This window comes from Pantherophis guttatus, chromosome 1, assembly GCF_059756535.1.
Source record: "Pantherophis guttatus breed Tessera chromosome 1, ASM5975653v1, whole genome shotgun sequence".
In the NCBI taxonomy this organism is placed as follows: Eukaryota; Metazoa; Chordata; class Lepidosauria; order Squamata; family Colubridae; genus Pantherophis; species Pantherophis guttatus.
Window position 1 is genome coordinate 81399255 of NC_142063.1, and position 18479 is coordinate 81417733.

General features: G+C 34.6%; 1 protein-coding gene and 1 long non-coding RNA gene across 4 annotated transcripts in view; one reads left to right on the forward strand and one right to left on the reverse strand.

The window, feature by feature from the left end:
• LRRC4C (leucine rich repeat containing 4C) overlaps positions 1-18479 on the forward strand; it is a 795171-nt gene that overhangs the window by 598086 nt on the left and 178606 nt on the right. For all 3 annotated transcript variants that reach the window (XM_060687597.2, XM_034417401.3, XM_034417393.3), the window contains one exon: positions 16934-17017. The gene's annotated coding sequence lies outside the window, so the exon portion shown is untranslated. The remainder of the gene's footprint in view (positions 1-16933; positions 17018-18479) is intronic.
• Positions 8667-10766, reverse strand: LOC117665483 (uncharacterized). Its single transcript, XR_004591373.1, has 3 exons — positions 10691-10766; positions 9488-9612; positions 8667-8753 (listed from the first exon to the last, which is right to left on the reverse strand). It is a non-coding gene; the product is annotated as an uncharacterized LOC117665483 (long non-coding RNA).

Consider the following 18479-nt stretch of genomic DNA (forward strand, 5'->3'; position numbering starts at 1 on the left):
TCTTATCTAAATCAAGAAAATCCAAATAGCATCTTAAAAGAGATAAAGTCCATTAAATTGTATTATAATTATTTCATCAAATTGCAAGTCAAAGGCTCAAAATCTAGACATTGTGATAGCAAGTTCCAATGGTTGCAGAATTGAGCATCTTAATACTTTTTTTGAATCTCTCCAAATTTCTTGGATTCCAATTTCTGAATTGGAAGTCCTACAATTAGGCAAAGTGTGTCAAAGCACTGGAACTTTCTTAGCTCAAAGACAATTCTTTGTCTAATATTGTGGGCAAGGATTCAGAAAGTAGAAAATCAAAGATGTTACAACTTCTGGGAACAAGGGAATGATAAACAGAAACCTGAATGTGAATTACCAAAGGAAAACATGGGAAATATGATAGGATACTTTCAATCTACTTCTATATTAAAAACTCTTCTTTATCAATTAATGCTGTTCAATTGCTTTAATTTGCTACTAGTCAATATCCAGTAAAGTTTTGTTCTCCACTATGTCCATGGTTCCTTGAGAAAAGAGCTGCAACTGAACATCTATCAGCTCTAAGGGCAGATCAGACCAAGAAATAAATTCCACAGAAGTCTAAAAACTACTTTTATTTATTTTATTTGGCTGTAGTAATATAATATTGCAAGTCTGGCTATGCTTCTCCTCCCACTATAATATTCATGTAAATTAGGGAGGTAGCTGTCTAGATGTTTTGTTTTGTTTTTTAATAATTCCCCCTTGTCATTTGGACTTAAGCAATGTTTCCCTTTTTGTTGTTTTTGTAAAAGATCTTTCCTCTCTCCATCAAGACTGTCCTCTATATTTTCTACAATTCTGATCCAAAGTGTCTAATAGAGTATCTGAACCAGTATCTGCTATTGTGACAGCATTCCATAATATACATCCTAAACCCTCAGCTTTTCCCCCCATTGGGTTGCTATATATATTTTACAGCCTTTCCTACCAATTCAAAAACCATTCACTGTTCCTACCAAATGAGAATCTTTCAAGTGTTTCAGTAACTAACTGATATGTGAGAATATACCATAATCTATCACTGCACTACTTGGTCCCCATCTTTCTCAATATTTTATTGACTAAGCTTGAATGAAAATGGAACTCAACATAGGAATGAGTTCCTTGAACTCAACATTTCACACCCATACCCCAAAAAAACAAAGTCATTTCTCTTACTGAGAATCAAATGTGTTACTAGTGCACTGACCTAGTTTTAAAATAATTGTGTGATTACTAAACTAAGAGGAATGGAATGTAGGAAGAACAAACTAATGGTAATTAGAGGAAAATTGTTAATCACAAGTAAAAAGCTACTTTTAGTGAGCCATAAATTAGCACATTTTGGCATTTTTGACATATCGCAAAAACATGGACTCTTATGAGTTACTGTGCATTGTATACTACCCACAGGGGACTTTGGACTAGTATAGTAATTAACAAAAACAAAAGAAATATAATATTTTCAAATGTATTTTACCTCAATATGACAGTGTGTTTGATAATAAGCTTTTGGTCTATTTGATAGAGGAAGCTGTAAAAGAATACAGTGAGCTGGGATTCCAAATGCACTAAGGTTTATATCAGGCATTGCTCATGAATCAAGACACTTCTGTATCATAAACTGTTGAGGAATCTTTTTGAAATGTTACTTCTCCAAATGCCTTGACTTTGCTTCTTCTGCACAATTCAGAAAACCAACTTCTAAGGTTGAAGTACTAGTATTTATTATAGGATCCATTCTGGTCAGTCACTAGAACCAGAGGCTTAGTCTTCCTAGCTTTCAAACTCAGGGAACTTCTTTCTACCGGACTGTGTAGAGAGAAGTTTCTTGAGGATGGGCTCCAGCATCAGTCCAAAAACTCAGAACACTAAACCTCTGGTCCCAATGACCGACCCAGATTGGATTCTGCAACATTACCCTAGGACATGTATATTTGCCATCATCCTATTATTTATTTTGTCAATTTTTATGTCGTGTAACACAAATAGTCCTTTCGGTGTCATTCAAAATAGTGACCACACCAAACACAAATGCAATGTACAGTTAAAACTTTTGAACTAAGAGTAGGGGATACAGCTCAACTACAGCATTAAATTATAGCATTACCAATTGTCTTCTATAGGTAGATCTATCTGCATCACAAAGAAAATGGCCTGAGTAGAATAAAACAACAAGTAGCCTTGATAAATAAAACTCAAGCACACATAATTATAAAATTTGGACATGGTGTTACATGAATAATAATATTAATTTATTAAAATTTCAGGCCAACTGATTCTCAACAAATTCTGGGCAGCTTATAACAATTAATAAAAAAATTACGATAAAATCAATGAAACATAAAATATAAAAATAAAAAATGGCAAGTGCAATGAAGCGAGGGATTTCTCTAGCTTTCCAAAGAAAGGCCGGGATGAAAAATGATTTGCCTTATTTATCCTGAACTGGCTGCTGATTAGTTTCGGCAGATTATCCTTTTTTTAAAAAAAAAACACCAAAAAACAACACCCATACACATACAAAAATACACACACAAATACCTTAATTTCTCATGTAATGTTCTAATCATTACATTATCTACCACTTACTGATTTACATAAATAAATAAATAAATAATAGCTCTGCTCAGTCTTTTGATGAACAAACCTACAGGTAGCCTTCAAAAATGACCACATGCAGATTCCTGTATTTTGCCAATTGCATATTGGGATAATTCCAGTTTTACCATGGCTGCCATAAAACTTAATGTTTTCCAGACAGAACCAAATCTAGGATTGCCTGAAACACACATATTAAAGTACAAATAAGTGTTCCTTTCTTACCAGATTACCTAAATTACTCAGCACATAATTGAAAAAAAACATTACAGACAATTTTATATTGGTTGATTAAAATTGTCCATGATATTTAGGCTTTTTTATTCCACCAATTCCAGACAAATCTATTAGTCCAAACAATGTCTATGGGAATTCTCAATAATCCAGGTCATAGCTTTCTCAAAGGTGTTTTTTTTTCCCCAAAAAGCAACTGGACTTTTCTGTGTTTATTTATTTTTTCTTTGAAAACATTTTGTTTCTCATCAAACAGTTGGAACTGAAGAAGTTTCTTGGATGAGAAACAAAATGTTTTCAAAGAGGGAAAAGAAAACCACAAGAAAATCCAGTTGCCTTTTGGAAAAATCACCTTTGGTATAGCCCAAGCAATTTTATTTTGAATCTCTAGGGTTCAAATACTGAGTTAGTCGTTGGTTCCTGCAAGATAGCAAAGGGCATTACCTTTTGCCTCTGGTTTCTGTTCTCTTTTTCATTATTTAGGGGAGATGATACTATAGAACCCAACATGATGTTCCCTATGAGTTCCTATCATAGGAAGTTAATACAAACTGATGTACTTTGCCAAGAAACTGCTTAGAACTACCCATCTGACTTGGTTACAAAGTGGATAAAAGAGTGGGTTCTTGAAGGAAACTGCACTGTTGCTACTGATTACATTTTCTCATAATATCAGGAACATGTTGTGTCTGTCATAAACAGCACAGATAGTAAAGCAAATATGGCAGTTTATCAATGTTTTTTGGTTCGTTTCAACAAGGGAGACCAAATAATAGAATAATAGAGTTTTCTGTTCAAAAGCAGAGTTTTCTTTTCAAAAGCAGGGGGCCCTATACCAGTGGTGAAATCCATTTTTTTTTACTACCAGTTCTGTGAGTTGGCTTGGTGGGCGTGGTGTGGCTTGGTGGGCGTGGCTTGGTGAGTGTGGCAGGGGAAGGATACTGCAAAATCTCCATTCCCACTCCACTCTGGGGCCAGCCAGAGGTGGTATTTGCCGGTTCTCTGAACTACTCAAAATTTCCACGACTGGTTCTTCAGACTGCTCAAAATTTCTGCTACTGGTTCTCCAGAACCTGTCAGAACCTACTGGATTTCACCCCTGCCCTATACCAATCCAGACAAATAGCTGTCCAGTCTCTTCTAAAAAGCCTCTACATCTTTTTTATAATATGGTGACCAAAACTGGATACAGTATTCTAAGTGTGGTCTTACAAAGGCTTTATAAAGTGTTACTAATACTTCACATGATCTTGTTTCTTGCTTACTTTTATCTATCTAGTATCTATCTATCTATCTATCTATCTATCTATCTATCTATCTATCATCTATCCTGTATTTATAAATCTAACAAATTTATAAATCTAACATATCTAAACTTTATAAATGAATAAAGTTTAAATTTGAGGTTAGCATACCACCAATAGTTTTCTTTTGCCAGTGATTAATACAGAATTTACAGTGCTATTTTATGCATGTTGTCAAAAACTCAGCCATATCATTGGGTAGGATTTATGGTTTCAAATGCCAGTTAAGAGTCCATGGGCAAGAGAATATATAATGGTGAGATAATATATAATGATTCTCATCACACACTATACTAAAATGAGAAAAAATTGATATAATTGCTTCAAATATCATTTTCTTTGTATTTCTAATAAAAGACTGCCTAAATGTTTTAAGGCATTTTACTTTTCCTTTATTCTTGTTCTTTCTCCTGCATTCAGTTGCTGCTGCAGCTGTTATTTTAACTTTCTAAAACAGGAATAACATATTTCATTATTTCATTCTCAGTGTTATGTATCTCATCTAGCTACAGTATATATGCTCTGTCATTTACCCAAAACTATAAGCATTGCATGTAATTATCATTGTGTTTGGAATTTTCTTTAATAAAAATATATTTGGAGTTAGCATTATATGACAAAACATAACAAAATAGGAGATCTTTAAGATATCTGAACCAGGTGAAAGGAATTAATTAATTGATTTTTTATGAATGCTGTTTCCATCTTTAGTTTTGGTACAGTCAAGAAAATCTGTCTAAAAGTAAGCATATTTACATGCTCATTAGGACCTAAAGGGTTTTTTTCATACAAAACAGTATTTTATTAATTAATTAATTAATTAATTAATTATATTTGCATATATGCTACATAATCCATAAACTCGTGGAAGCTTGCAATATTTGAATAGCAAAAATGCAATCACAAAATCCAGACATCCAAACAATATAATATTCCACTAAAAGCATCTCAATCCCATAAAATTGTACATGAATAACAAATGGTTCCCTACTCATTCTGATACAGATAAAAATCACAACTAAGTAAAACAGTTTTCAAAGCTTTCTAAAGAGGGCAGTGGGAATCCATCTCATCAAGGTGGGCAACATCCCTACTTAAGTTTTCCGTATCCATTCATTTTGTGCAGTTTTTATGAAGTTTAACTCATGGAGATACATAAGTCAGCTTTTCTTTTATAAGGCTAGCTGCATTTGTCAGGTTAGATACTGTGCTAATGCAAAAGGTGGAATTATTATAATATTTATAATAATATATTATGATATTATTATAAATATAAATAATACTTTAAATGTGTAATTATTAATGTATATAATATTTTATCACCTGTATATATTGCAATATATTTATTAGCTCTCACTTACTTATTCACTTGATATTTTAAGTCTAAAACTCAACAACATTTTTTTCCAGATAATGCAGAATTAGGGACAAAATTCTGTAAATACTTGCAAATCTCTTTCTTAAAGTGGGGAATTTGTACAATAGAATAGAGCAGAGCAGAGCAGAGCAGAGCAGAGCAGAGCAGAGCAGAGCAGAGCAGAGCAGAGCAGAACAGAACAGAACAGAACAGAACAGAATAACAGAGTTGGAAGGGACTTTGGAGGTCTTCTAGTTCAACCCCCTAGGCACGAAACCCTACACCACTTCAGACCAATGGTTATCCAATCTCTTCTTTAAAATTTCCAGTGTTGGAGCATTCACAAGTTGTTCCACTGATCAATTGTTCGAATTGTCAGGAAATTTCTCCTTAGTTCTAAGTTGTTTCTCTCCTTGATTAGTTTCTACCCATTGCTTCTTGTCCTGCCCTTAGGTGCTTTGGAGAATAGCTTGACTCCCTCTTATATGTGAGGCAACCCCTGAAATATCCGAACACTGCTATCATGTATTAACACTTCACATGATTTTGATTCTATCCCTTTGTTTATGTAACCTAGGCTTTTTTGGCAGCTGCAGCACACTGCTGGCTCATATTTAAGTGATTGTCCACTAGGATTCCAAGATCCCTTTCACATCACCACTATTGAGCAAGGTACCACATATACTGTACCTGTGTATTTTGTTTTTCTTCCCTAAATGTAGAACTTTGCTTTTTTTTACCACTGAATTTCATTTTGATAGCTAGCGCCCAATGTTCAAGTCTGTCAAGATCCTTCTGTATCTTAACCTATCTTCTGGAGTGATGGCTATTCCTGCCAACTTGGTGTCATCTGCAAATTTGATAGGTTCCCTATCTATCCCTTCATCCAAATATTGATGAAGATGTTGAAGAGTACTGGGCCTAAAACAGAGCCTTGGAGTACCCCACTGGATTATTCCTTCCATGTAGATACAGTTCTATTGAGGAATACATGGTGAGTGTGTTTGGTCAGCCAGTTACGAATCCATCTGGTGATGATGCTGTCTAACCCACATTTTTCTATTTTATCAAGAAGTAGATTGTGGTCTACTTTATCAAATGCCTTACTGAAGCCCAAGTAAATTATACCATAGCATTCCTCTAATGTTGTCACTTTGTCAAAGAATGACTAAAAGCTCTAAGAATAGCACATACAAGTGCTTGCTTGTGAAGTGCCAGACTTTGATAAACTTGTAAGCATGGAGGGTGGTAGCATGGCTGATGATTCATAAACTCACCATGCTTGCAATTCCATAAACAGACATATTGACCTACAACCAGCCTATGAATCCCTCAGAATTAAAATCAACCACACAGCCAACCAACAACAGCACTGATCCTCAACCAACCCACACAACCCATCCTCATGCCACCCCCAACCAGCACTTTACCTCCCAATGATCTTCATCTGATATGACCACTTCATCACAAGACCCATCACAAGACCCTCACCTGAAGTGATCTCCCCATTACAAGACCTACTGACCACACAAAGCCCTTATAAACAAACAAACAAAAAACCCCACTGACATTGACATCTTCTAAACTCCACTGAAGATGTTACCTAGCCTGGTAATGAAGTAATTCAGAAATGAACTCACAAGCTCAGAGAACAAACCTCTACCCTCAGATTCATTCTTATTTATCCTAAATAACTCATGCCTGACACTTCCCAATCAGGATGAAATAGATAATGTGATGCTTCCTGACCATTAATGGAACTGATAATGGCTGAGACAATTCAAAAGATCAAAGTTGATACTTGAACTAAATGAATCTCAAGATTTACTGAAAAGCAGGAAGGTCTGAAAAATTAAGATCTGTTTTCCTCCTTTACAGTTTTAAATTTATGTCAAGAAACCTCATTCTAACATTAACACACACAATGACCAAAAATGTGTGCAGGTACATAATGGGCAGGACTTTACTGTGATAAACTGTGATACTGCCTGGCCTAACTCTCCTCTTTTAAATTTTTAATTCGTGATTTTATAAATTGGATGTTTTAATCTGTGTTTCGGCCAAAATATTTAATAATTTTAAGGGATTTTTAATATTTGTATTATCTGTATTTTATCTTGGCTGTTCACTGCCCTGAGTCCTTCGGGAGTAGGGCGGTATAGAAATTTGATTAATAAATAATAAATAAATAAATAAATAACATAGCACACATATCGTCATTTTGATGAAATCATAGTATGCTGTCAAGCATACCTTTCACAGAGGTAATGTTTTACTCTACTTCCCGTACATATGCCCCATTTACGAAGTTATTGTACCATCTCTTCCTCAATCTTCCAAAGATTCAAAAAGAAAGGAAGGACAAAGAAATGTGTTGCATAAGCGTCCTTCCACCCATTCAGGCTGGAATCTGAATAAACTAAATTTATTTTTTTAAAAAAATGTTACATGTACAATGCTTAAAAGAGTGGATTCATTGTTATACCTTAAAATGCAGCAAAGAAAAGACTGGGGAACTAAATAAGGCAGAAATAGATGTGTGGCTTCATACAGATTTTTCATCTGATGTCCAGTTGTGTGGTTTGAGGGTGTATTTTTTTTCCTTTCGTTTTTTTCCTTTACAGCTTGGATGCAAAAACCGATGAAATAATGTACCAGATGTGCTAGACTGCATAGCTTAACTAGCACAAATTGACAGGAACATTTACACTTCAAAATGTAATTTTTGAATGTATGAAATTATTTAAGCTGGAATGTGGCTAGGGTAATAGCCTGGTGTCTGCACCTGCAGAATGTTAGAAACCTCCCTAACCTAGCTAATAATTTCAGAGTTATCTTCACTGTTACTCTCAATGCTTGTGTTAACAGATGTTAGTCCTTACATTGGAATTATGAATTCATGTTATTCCTGTTTTTTCTGCTTTCAAAGCTCATTCTCCTTGTTGATAAAAGAATGGTAAGGCATATTCTTCATATGTGTTCTTACTGTGTGGATTACGGTTCATGCCATCCCTGGAATCTCAGAGCCAAATTGTGCATACAAGATCCAACATCAAGGACAACAAAGGTCATCTACTGATATTTTTTCAGCAGCAGCATTTTTGCCCATTAAATGAAATTTTACTCGCTTAAAATCACATTGCACTCACACATTGCACTCATTTGTATAGCATAGTTCACTTGGTTTACTTCATTTCTGAGCTGAGTGCTTGATGCTGTTATTCTGTAGCATTGGCAATCCACACCTGGTAAAGCAATTGAGAAATTTATGTACTTTCAAAGTTAGTAACATATCTTTCCTGAAAAAGTCAAAGTCCCATGACTGTGATCTGTTGCTATTGCTATCGGATAAGTCACATCCTTTAGCAGATTTGCATAATTATAACAATATTTGAGTGGAGATATGGAAGTGTATGGGGGAATATTAACAGAAACTGATTATGGATATGGAATGTTTGTTCAATGTGTGTGTGTGTGTGTGTGTGTGTGTGAATGAGTGTGCGCACGTTCATTTGGAAGCTTGCACAATGATACCCATCCATTATTTTTATTCATATTAATTTGTGAAATATATTCAATATTTCAACAATTATAAAAAGTAAAGAAAGGAGTAAGATCCTCTTTACGGTTATTAACAGTCATTCCTACAATGATTTTATTTCCGTGCTCAAACAATAAAAGTTAAGTTACAATAAGATTATTTGTAGAATTTTTAAAAATATTTTGGTTAAACATTCAAATCAAGTCAGAAAAACTATGAGAAATTAGCACAAGGAACACTGCATTTTTTTTTTGTCCCACTGTCATCTGGATTTTCCTGTGAGAAGTAAATGTCAGATGATATTTAGGAAAAAGTGCTAAGAAAAAACGAATTAAGTCTGCAAATTTAGCTATGCATTTTGAACCAGATCTCATCACATTTTGAGGAGCCAAAGCCAGAGCATCTTTTGCAATATCAAATAATGATACATGCCCTTACCTTGTTTCTCTGTGTGAAATTACTTGTGATTAGTTCCACACTGCAAAAGGTAGTTCAAAGCCAAACTGTTCAGTATTGGGATCTTGCCACACCATATTTGCATCCCTTTAAACCAACTGACATTTCTGCATGAAGAAAATTGTGATGGTTTTATCCATGTAATACCCAGAAAACAAGACAATGTAATCAGTCCGGGCACAAAGCACAAGAAGGAATATTTTGCTGCAAAATGCAAGAATTAAGGAAAGGGAAAGAGGAATAAAAAGGTGCTAAGTATGGGCAGGCATTTGCAGATTAAAAGAACATGAACTTTGTTTATTGATAGCAAGGAGACTTCCTTTATTCTCTTCTAACTGCTATATAAAGATGAAATTTGAGTAGAAACCAATTAGGAAAAAAAGGGTTAAATTCTCCTTAAATTTTATTTTACATAAAGTCAAATCCAAACTAATAGCTTCATGTTTCTTAATTAACATAAGTTACAGGTGTTGGAAGAAATGTCCATCTGGGTTCAGTTCCAAGTGGGGAGAAAGACATGGAAACATGAAGGCTGCTTGGACAGATGATTTAATGGTGAAGCAGAACCACCAAGCACGGGTGAATCTAAGTAGCTCACCACATGGAGTGGAGAGTAAGAGTTATTTATACTCTCTCTTGGGCCCTGCCCTTGAGTTTCCTGTTCCTGTGCAAAGAATGTCCCAGGGGGCTATGCAGGGGTAACTTTGTAGGCAGCTGAATTGAACCTTGGGCTGATGTAAGGTGCCATGTGGTGAGTTCTGTTCCTAGATGGGTAGAGGGCTAATCCTATTATGTCTTAATCCCATCAGCCTGGAGCTGAAGGTCTACTTGTCTTGTAGATAGGCTGGCCCAGGCTTAATGTGCACCAAATATCTGCTGGGGGAAGGGAACTGCTCTTTGTCTTTAAAAACCTGTTTCTCCTTTTCTCATCCAGGGAAATAAAATATTCTGCCTTCTTAATATTTCCCAAAATATTTCATTCTTCTAGGAGGGGTGAGTGCTAACTTTTTTCACAGGTATATGTCATATTTGGGACCTTTAAAAAAAACTTTAGTTAATAGCTTTGTACAAAGTTAATGAACAATTATTATATCATTTGCTCTCTTATAGCTCAAGCAGTTTTATCTACCTCAGAAACCCAAATGCTAATGTATTAAGATCAGACTTAATGGCATTACCACTTACCACTAGAAGCAGTTAAGACTGGAAGCTTCACACTCAAATCAACAGAAGTGCTGTTTGAGAGCTAGTTCATTAGCCCAAGGCATGCAACACTGAAGCCTTTTTCATGTGTTGATACAAACGTCTCTAGTGAGTCAAAAATAAAGAACATGAAGAGTATTACAGTATGCCATTAAACATACATTTATTACATAGGAAAAATGCCATTATAAAATCAAGTTACTTTTTCAACATATCAATTTGGCCATAGGTTTCAACCATTGCTCATTAATCAGAACAAAATATTGAAATGTGTTTTTTGGGAAAACAACCTGAGTATAATAAATATCTATCGGCCAATTTGAATGTTCACAGATGAGGGGAAAAAAAGCGTGTGTATGCTCTTGTAGAAGCAGCAATTAATTTGGGAAAGGACCTAGTAAAAATCTGAATTTCCAACATGTATATACCTCGGCTTCAAATGGTATCATATTGAAGCACTACTCAGTCCATCTCTATTTCCTCTGCAGAATTGTCAATTTCGACCACAAACGGTGTAGGCAAAAACTACAATTGTGGTTCAAGTACTTGGAAATCATTGCAGTTATATATCAAGTTGTTTCTGTATATGAGAAATGATATCTGAAAATTCCGTTAAACATCAGAGTACAGCCTTATCCAGAGTTGAGAAATAGCCAAGAATTCCCTTCCCCTAAAGCAAGCTTCAGTTTCAATGCTATAACAGTGTCCTGCATCTATCTTATCACTGGTTCTCTATTTTGAAGCTTCAAGTTTAGTGCTTTCAGGTGATCAGTTACATCTGTTACAAAAGGAAGATTGCAGAATAATCTAGATGGGAAACTGCCTTTCAATTTCATGAAGGAATTAGTGTTCACCTCAGAACATTCCCCTGAGTCAGCCATCTAACTTTGACATGGTGTGGAATTTTGCCATACTCACCATCTCTACTTCTGAGAAAGGAAGGTATCTTCCTGGGATTCAGCCTTCAAGCATTTGTGAAATTAATGGTTTTATATCTATATTCATAAACTCCTCATTTTTATGCTTTTACTGTAGAGAACATATGGTACAAAAATGTAATATATGCTAATAAAGTTGATTTCTCCTGTAATGAGGGTGTTAAATTTATGCTTGATGGGGTGTGATCTTTCAGATCAAAATAATTGCCCATTTGTTTTGTCATTATAGTTGACCAACAGTACCCATTTACCATAAAATCAGAAAGGAGGTTGGTTTTAATGGATAGAACATATGCCTATTTCATGGCACATAATTTTTAACATGTACATTTTGTTGCAGGTTGTGGAAAATGACTTGGAAGTTGGCATGAAGCCCACAGGATTAGGAACCCTAAAATGGACAGGCACATATATGGAAACCTAGTTTAGATATTAAAACCACCTAGCCAATGGGACTGTTTTTAGAACCCATTCCAAATTGAAAATGAATAATAAACATTTATGAATAGAATAGAATAGAATAGAATAGAATAGAATAGAATAGAATAGAATAGAATAGAATAGAATAGAATAGAATTTTTTATTGGCCAGGTGTGATTGGACACACAAGAAATTGATCTTGGTGCATATGCTCTCAGTGTACATAAAAGAAAAGATACATTCATCAAGAATCATAAGATACAACATTTAATGATAGTCATAGGGTACAAATAAGCAATCAGGAAACAATATCAATATAAATTGTAAGGATCCAAGCAACAAAGTTACAGTCATACAGTCATAAGTGGAAGGTGATGGGTGGTGGGAATGATGAGAAGATTAATAGTAGTGCAGACTTAGTAAATAGTTTGACAGTGTTGAGGGAATTATTTGTTTAGCAGAGTGATGGTGTTTGGGGAAAAACTGTTCTTGTGTCTAGTTGTTCTGGTGTGCAGTGCTCTATAGCGTCGTTTTGAGGGTAGGAGTTGAAACAGGTTATGTCCAGGATGTGAGGGTTCTGTAAATATTTTCACAGCCTTTTTTTTTTGACTCATGCAGTAGGTTGGTAGCAATTGTTTATGTTATGAATGTATTAGAGCAGGGGTGGACAATTAATTTCTCCTAGGGGCTACATGAGAAACTGTGATTTTTGTGGAGGGCTGAAATAATAGGGCTGTGAAGGTGCATAAGCATTTATGCACACACATATATACATTGAAAAAAAATCTAGTTGCCATCAAATTAAAAGCAATGCATGCATACCGTATACTTATGTGCCATGCCAATTACTCACATAGCTTCCAGGACTGGGGAATAATCATTTCCAGGTTTGATTATGGCCATCCGAGCATCATACATGATTAAAAGATAGATAATTGCTGCCAAGATCTTTTTTCAGAACACAATTCTGGTCTTGACTTTACCAAGTATGGCATACTGTATATATGCTTGCTACCTTCTTTTCTTATTCACAGTTGTTTTGTTGTGTCTGTTGTTTTGACAGTTACTGACAAGTGTCAGCTCACACAATGAATTATGCCTATGACATATTCTCCCTCTCATTCCACATTTCCTGCCTGGCAATCATTCGTAGTCCTGCAGTTATTTTTAAGAAAAGGACCGGCATAAGTTATATCATTGTGACCAATTAACCTCCTTTACTTGTAGTCTTGTCCCTCACTAATCTCATCATCCACAGTTATCATCTCCTTGGGGTTTTCTTCATTGCTTCCTGATCTCCCTGCCTTTGTTTTTTTTCATCATACCCATCATAATGCACAGGACCCATACAAAATACCTTCCTTGTTTCATTCTTTCAGCAATCAGTCAGTCAAAGAGTATCTGCTTCCAATAACATACGGTTTTTCTTCATGACATTCTTCAGTTCTGAAGGACAGGAAGATGAGTTTAGCTAACCGGGTATGCATTAATAAGTGTTCAATTTGCTTCTAGAAGTTGATGGAATAAATGCCTGTCTTTTGTCAGCAGATATTTTAATATTCTATCACTAATTTTCCTCTTGCTACCTTCTGGCAGAATTAATGGCAGAATCTGATTCCATGTATTTTCCCCCCTTAAAAACAACTGAGGAGGGAAACACTCTTTGTTCCACAGTCTGATTCTTCTTTCAAAAAACCATCTCTATAGCAATTTACATTACATGAGACTTAAATTATTCATTGCTGTTTATTTGTGGTTCCTGTCCTAATGAATTGGATTTGTAGTCCTTAATTCTCTGGAGGAGTGTTCAGTCACAAGCCAGAAAGTACAGGAGCTAAAAAATTCTTCATCAGCTAAGGGAAAGATGGCTTCTGGAATGTGACTTCTTTTCACTCTGAAATAGCTTCAGGCTCTTTGAATTAAAGTTGAATCTTCGAAGGCAGTAATCAAAGGCAGAGTTCCTCTACATTCCTGACATGCCAAGTCCTTTTGCCCAAGACAGTGGGGGGAAAAAAAACCTATTGAATTACAATCCCTTTAAACATGATTTTCACTCATCCTGATATGGTGACAGCTGGCTGATTTGCATAGACTTGAAGGCAAGGCAACTTTGTTTGACATAGAAGAGGGGAGAGTTAAAATCAACTGCCAACATTTTAGGATGGGTGTGTCTGTCAAAAAATGTAAAAAGTCTGGGATAATTCTAATTAATAATCCTAGCATCTGCATTTCATGGAAATGATAGCTCTCCTGATGCCAAGATACATTAGAAAATACATTAGTGACCAGAATCTTGTACAACTGGTCCTGCATTTCTTTTTTTTTATTATTGAAAAAGTTTTAAAACAAACACAATTTCCCCACAACCCCCCCTCCCAACCCCCCTCCCCCTCCCCGACTTCCCAGAGCAGAACACAAGGTATTTCTATTGACCTTTAACAATAAACTAAATTGCATAACCAATCATTAAACTAACATCCCCTAAAAAAAAATTCTTAACCCCCCATATGTAAAATCCTATTTCTTAAACATAATACTTCTAATATCACTTATATAACGCTTATACAAATAAAAGAAATCATTCATAAGCTATTTGATATTTTTTGGTCTGATACTTATTTTGTATATAATCAATCCATCTTCTCCGGTCCTGTATATACCTTTCTTGTGTGTGATCCTTCAGATATGCTGAAATTTTAGCCATTTCAGCTAAATTAGTTACTTTCAATATCCAATCATCAATAGTAGGCAAAAAGTTCTTCTTCCAGTGTTGTGCTACCAACAATCTTGCTGCTGTTAGGTCCTGCATTTCTTGTAGAGCAGTCTTGTTAAGGCTTACAAAAATTGATTTGATTCAGAAAAATAGCACAAGGAGATAACAAGATGAAAATATTTGACAAATGCATTTAACACTTTTTAAAGTGTTGTCCAAATAAGGAAGCAGCAAAATATTTTGGACTGGTATATAGTACCCAAGACATTTTGCTTGTTGTTGAATGTGGCATTATTATTGGTTTTGTGTGTTTGTGTATCATTTTTTATTAAGAATTTTGATTACAAAAAAGTAACACCAAAAAAATTTTAGAAAAAAAAGAGAATAGAAAAAAATCAAAGTACAAGAAAAAGAAAGAAGAAAGAGAAGATAAATATAATAAAGAAATATATAAAGGAGTTACTTGGCCTTCATTATAACAAGCATACAAAAATTTAATAAGTCTTCTCCCCCTATAAGGTTACAAACAAATATCTCTTCATTCCATGTCCATCCTTTATCTATAAGAAAATCCATAAAACAGCAACTTTTTAATCTTGGTGTCAGCAAAAAGCCCACAAACAATTGCCAGAAATTTGTAAAAATAAAAACAAAAAAACACCCTTCGGCTGTGGCACCTAAGGGGATAACTAATTAATCGGGCTTAAACTTTCATGAACTAAAATGTACTTTATTACAGGGGTGGGTTCTACTTACCTTTACTACCGGTTCACAACAGGAGTGTGCGCACTTATGCGCATGCACAGAAGCTTATGTGCATGCGCAGATCACCAAATATGATGTTGGGGCAGGTGGGCGGAGTCTCCTGTCGCTTTTACTACCAGTTCTCAAGAACCGGACAGAACCGGGAGCAACCCACCACTGCTTTATTAGATATGTGTGATGTTGTCTTAAGTTAAAAATATATAAGTACATGATTAAGTAGGACATTGTAAATAATAGGAATAAAGAAAGAGAAATATGATAATGCTGCATGAAAGATAATAATTATCTGCTTCAAATGATGATTCCAAGAATGTTTAGTCTACTGGCAATACTACATTTTTCTGCTAGAAGGAAGTTTTATTTTGCTTTTAAATGAAGCATATTTTTTCCAATGAAATACTTTATTGAATTACCTCAATATGAGGACATAAAATTTTCATTATGAATATTCTATAATCTACATTTTGCTAAGTCACAAAATTGAATTTTAACAAGAGGCCAGAAGAGAAATAAATCTACTGATCTCTTTTAAAAACATGTGAGTGTGAAAATCAATCCAGGGATACAAGTCAAATCATAAGCTCTTGGTCTACCTAACCCATGTTCATACTACTTCCCTCACATAGAGAAGTGCTATACATGATAGCATACTTTCCACAGCTCATGAGATAATTTTGACTTTTGTGAGATCCATAGTTTTGTAATTTTGCATTGTCTAATATTATAACCTGCAGACATGAATGCAAAAGACTGATCAACTGATCTACTGATCAACAGAAGAGTTCAATCTTCTGCTTATGTTTGCTTTCTGCTTGTTAAGTTTTGAATTAAAATTTTGGTTAAATTAGAATTAGTTTGCGCCCTTCATATAATGATTAATAATAAGCCAACTTTAAGAAAATAAATTCTTTTTTATTTAGTTATGTGGTTAAGAGGATGGGAAGGCCCATATTCTCTAAATGTTGACTCATCAAATAACAATAACCTGCAGTAGTTTTCTGAGTCATTGACATGTTAGGCTGTTTGAGATGTAAAGATATTCTGAAGCAATCAGATTTGTTGATCATGCATTGAAGTAAAGTTTGCTTCAGAAGTTCAAAATCAGTCTGTCCATTCCCCCCCCCCTCCAATTTTGTAAATATAATGTTGAACCTCAGTGGTACTGATTTCAATGCAGAAATAACATTTAGTTACTGTATTTCAAAAATAAGAAAATAAGATTCTGCTGCATAATTTTATAACCAAATTTAAGAAATCTATCATTTATATGCCATTTATGCTTGGATAAATTTCAAACTTTTTGAAGTTTGGTAATATTTTCCCTGATTTTTCATATATATAAAAGACAGTTTTGTTGATTTATAATAACTCTTGTCTCTTTTTTTGCAGGACTAATGTTATCTTCATCAAGAAACAAATTCTTTTATCAAGCCAACTGTCATTCCTATCAAACATTAGATAAGATTTCTTCAGGTAAGACAGATCATAGCTTGAAGACATATTATAGCCAATCTATAAAATATGAAGTCATATTTTCAGAACAAACATTTATTTTTGTACTCAGGTGTGATTTTACTTTCTTATTTATCTCAATAATTAATTTTGAATAAGGTCCAATGTTGCATCATTAATTTTGTGTTTTCATTCTCAAAAATTGTGAGAACATTGAATCTCCTCAAATTTCTTCACAACAATTTATTTTAGCCAATTGTGCTGTTGCCTTAGTTTTTCTTTTAACTGCCAATATCCATATATTACTTTGTATAAAATTAACACTGCAGTTCTAAGTATATTTATGCAAAAATTAATTCCCATTTGTGTAATAGATTTTAATTTTTAGTACATGCATGGAACATTGCATCTAATGTCTTCACAATAAATAACAAACCTAATTCTGGAAACATAGCACACCAAGTAGGATCTAGTTAACTTAACATGATATAACAAAAAGGATTTGCAAATTCAGCAGAAGGGTGGAGATATATATATTCATAACACAACACTAATACAGCTTAAATACAAATATATCCCTTTCAGCATAACTATTATATGCAAGCAGGATCTTATTTTACAAGATACATTCCATAGACAGAAAAACTTCTGGAATTATATTCAGAAATACCCATAAAAATGATACCTATGTTTTCTTTTCCATGAAATTGGAGTATTTATTGATGGATAAAACATGAAATGGCTAAAATACAGTGGTACAGCTGGAAATAAAACTGGGAGACCAGGATTTCCATTCCCACTTTTGGCATGAGGTCAGCCTGGTGCCTTGAGCCAGTCACACTCTCAGACCTACGACAAGGGCAATGGCAAGCTAGTTCTTTTGCCAAGAAAACTGCAGTTTGCCAGAAGGCACAAATTGGAAGCAAGTCTGTTCTTTTTTTTTTTTTTTTAAGGAAATAAGACAGATGGCAAAAAAAAAAAAAAAAAAAGCATATGAAAATAAGATTATTTATAATTTTGGGTAATGTATTATATTGTCCAACTCAAAAGAAATCAAAATATATGTGCTGTTGCTGTTAGTACAATCTTGCCAGCTTCTTTCAACTTAGAGTTGTCTATGAAAAGATTATGGAGAAGCAATTTCCCACAATTAATAACTTTATTTTGGATTTGCTATTGTATTCAATGAGAAAGAAAGAAAAAGAAAGAGGGGAAGGGAAGGGAAGGGAAGAGAAGGGAAGGGAGGAAAGAAAGGAAGGAAGGAAGGAAAAGGAAGGAAGGAAGGAAGGAAGGAAGGAAGGAAGGAAGGAAGGAAGGAAGGAAGGAAGGAAGGAAGGAATCCTATGTGCTGGCTGAAGCGTGAAGCTATTAACAACAAAGCTGATACCTAGGTTTTTGTTGACACTTGATGAGCATGGTTTTGTGCCAAGAATTTCAGTCCGAAAAGAGAAGCATTTGTATTCACTTTTTCTCTTGTACAAGA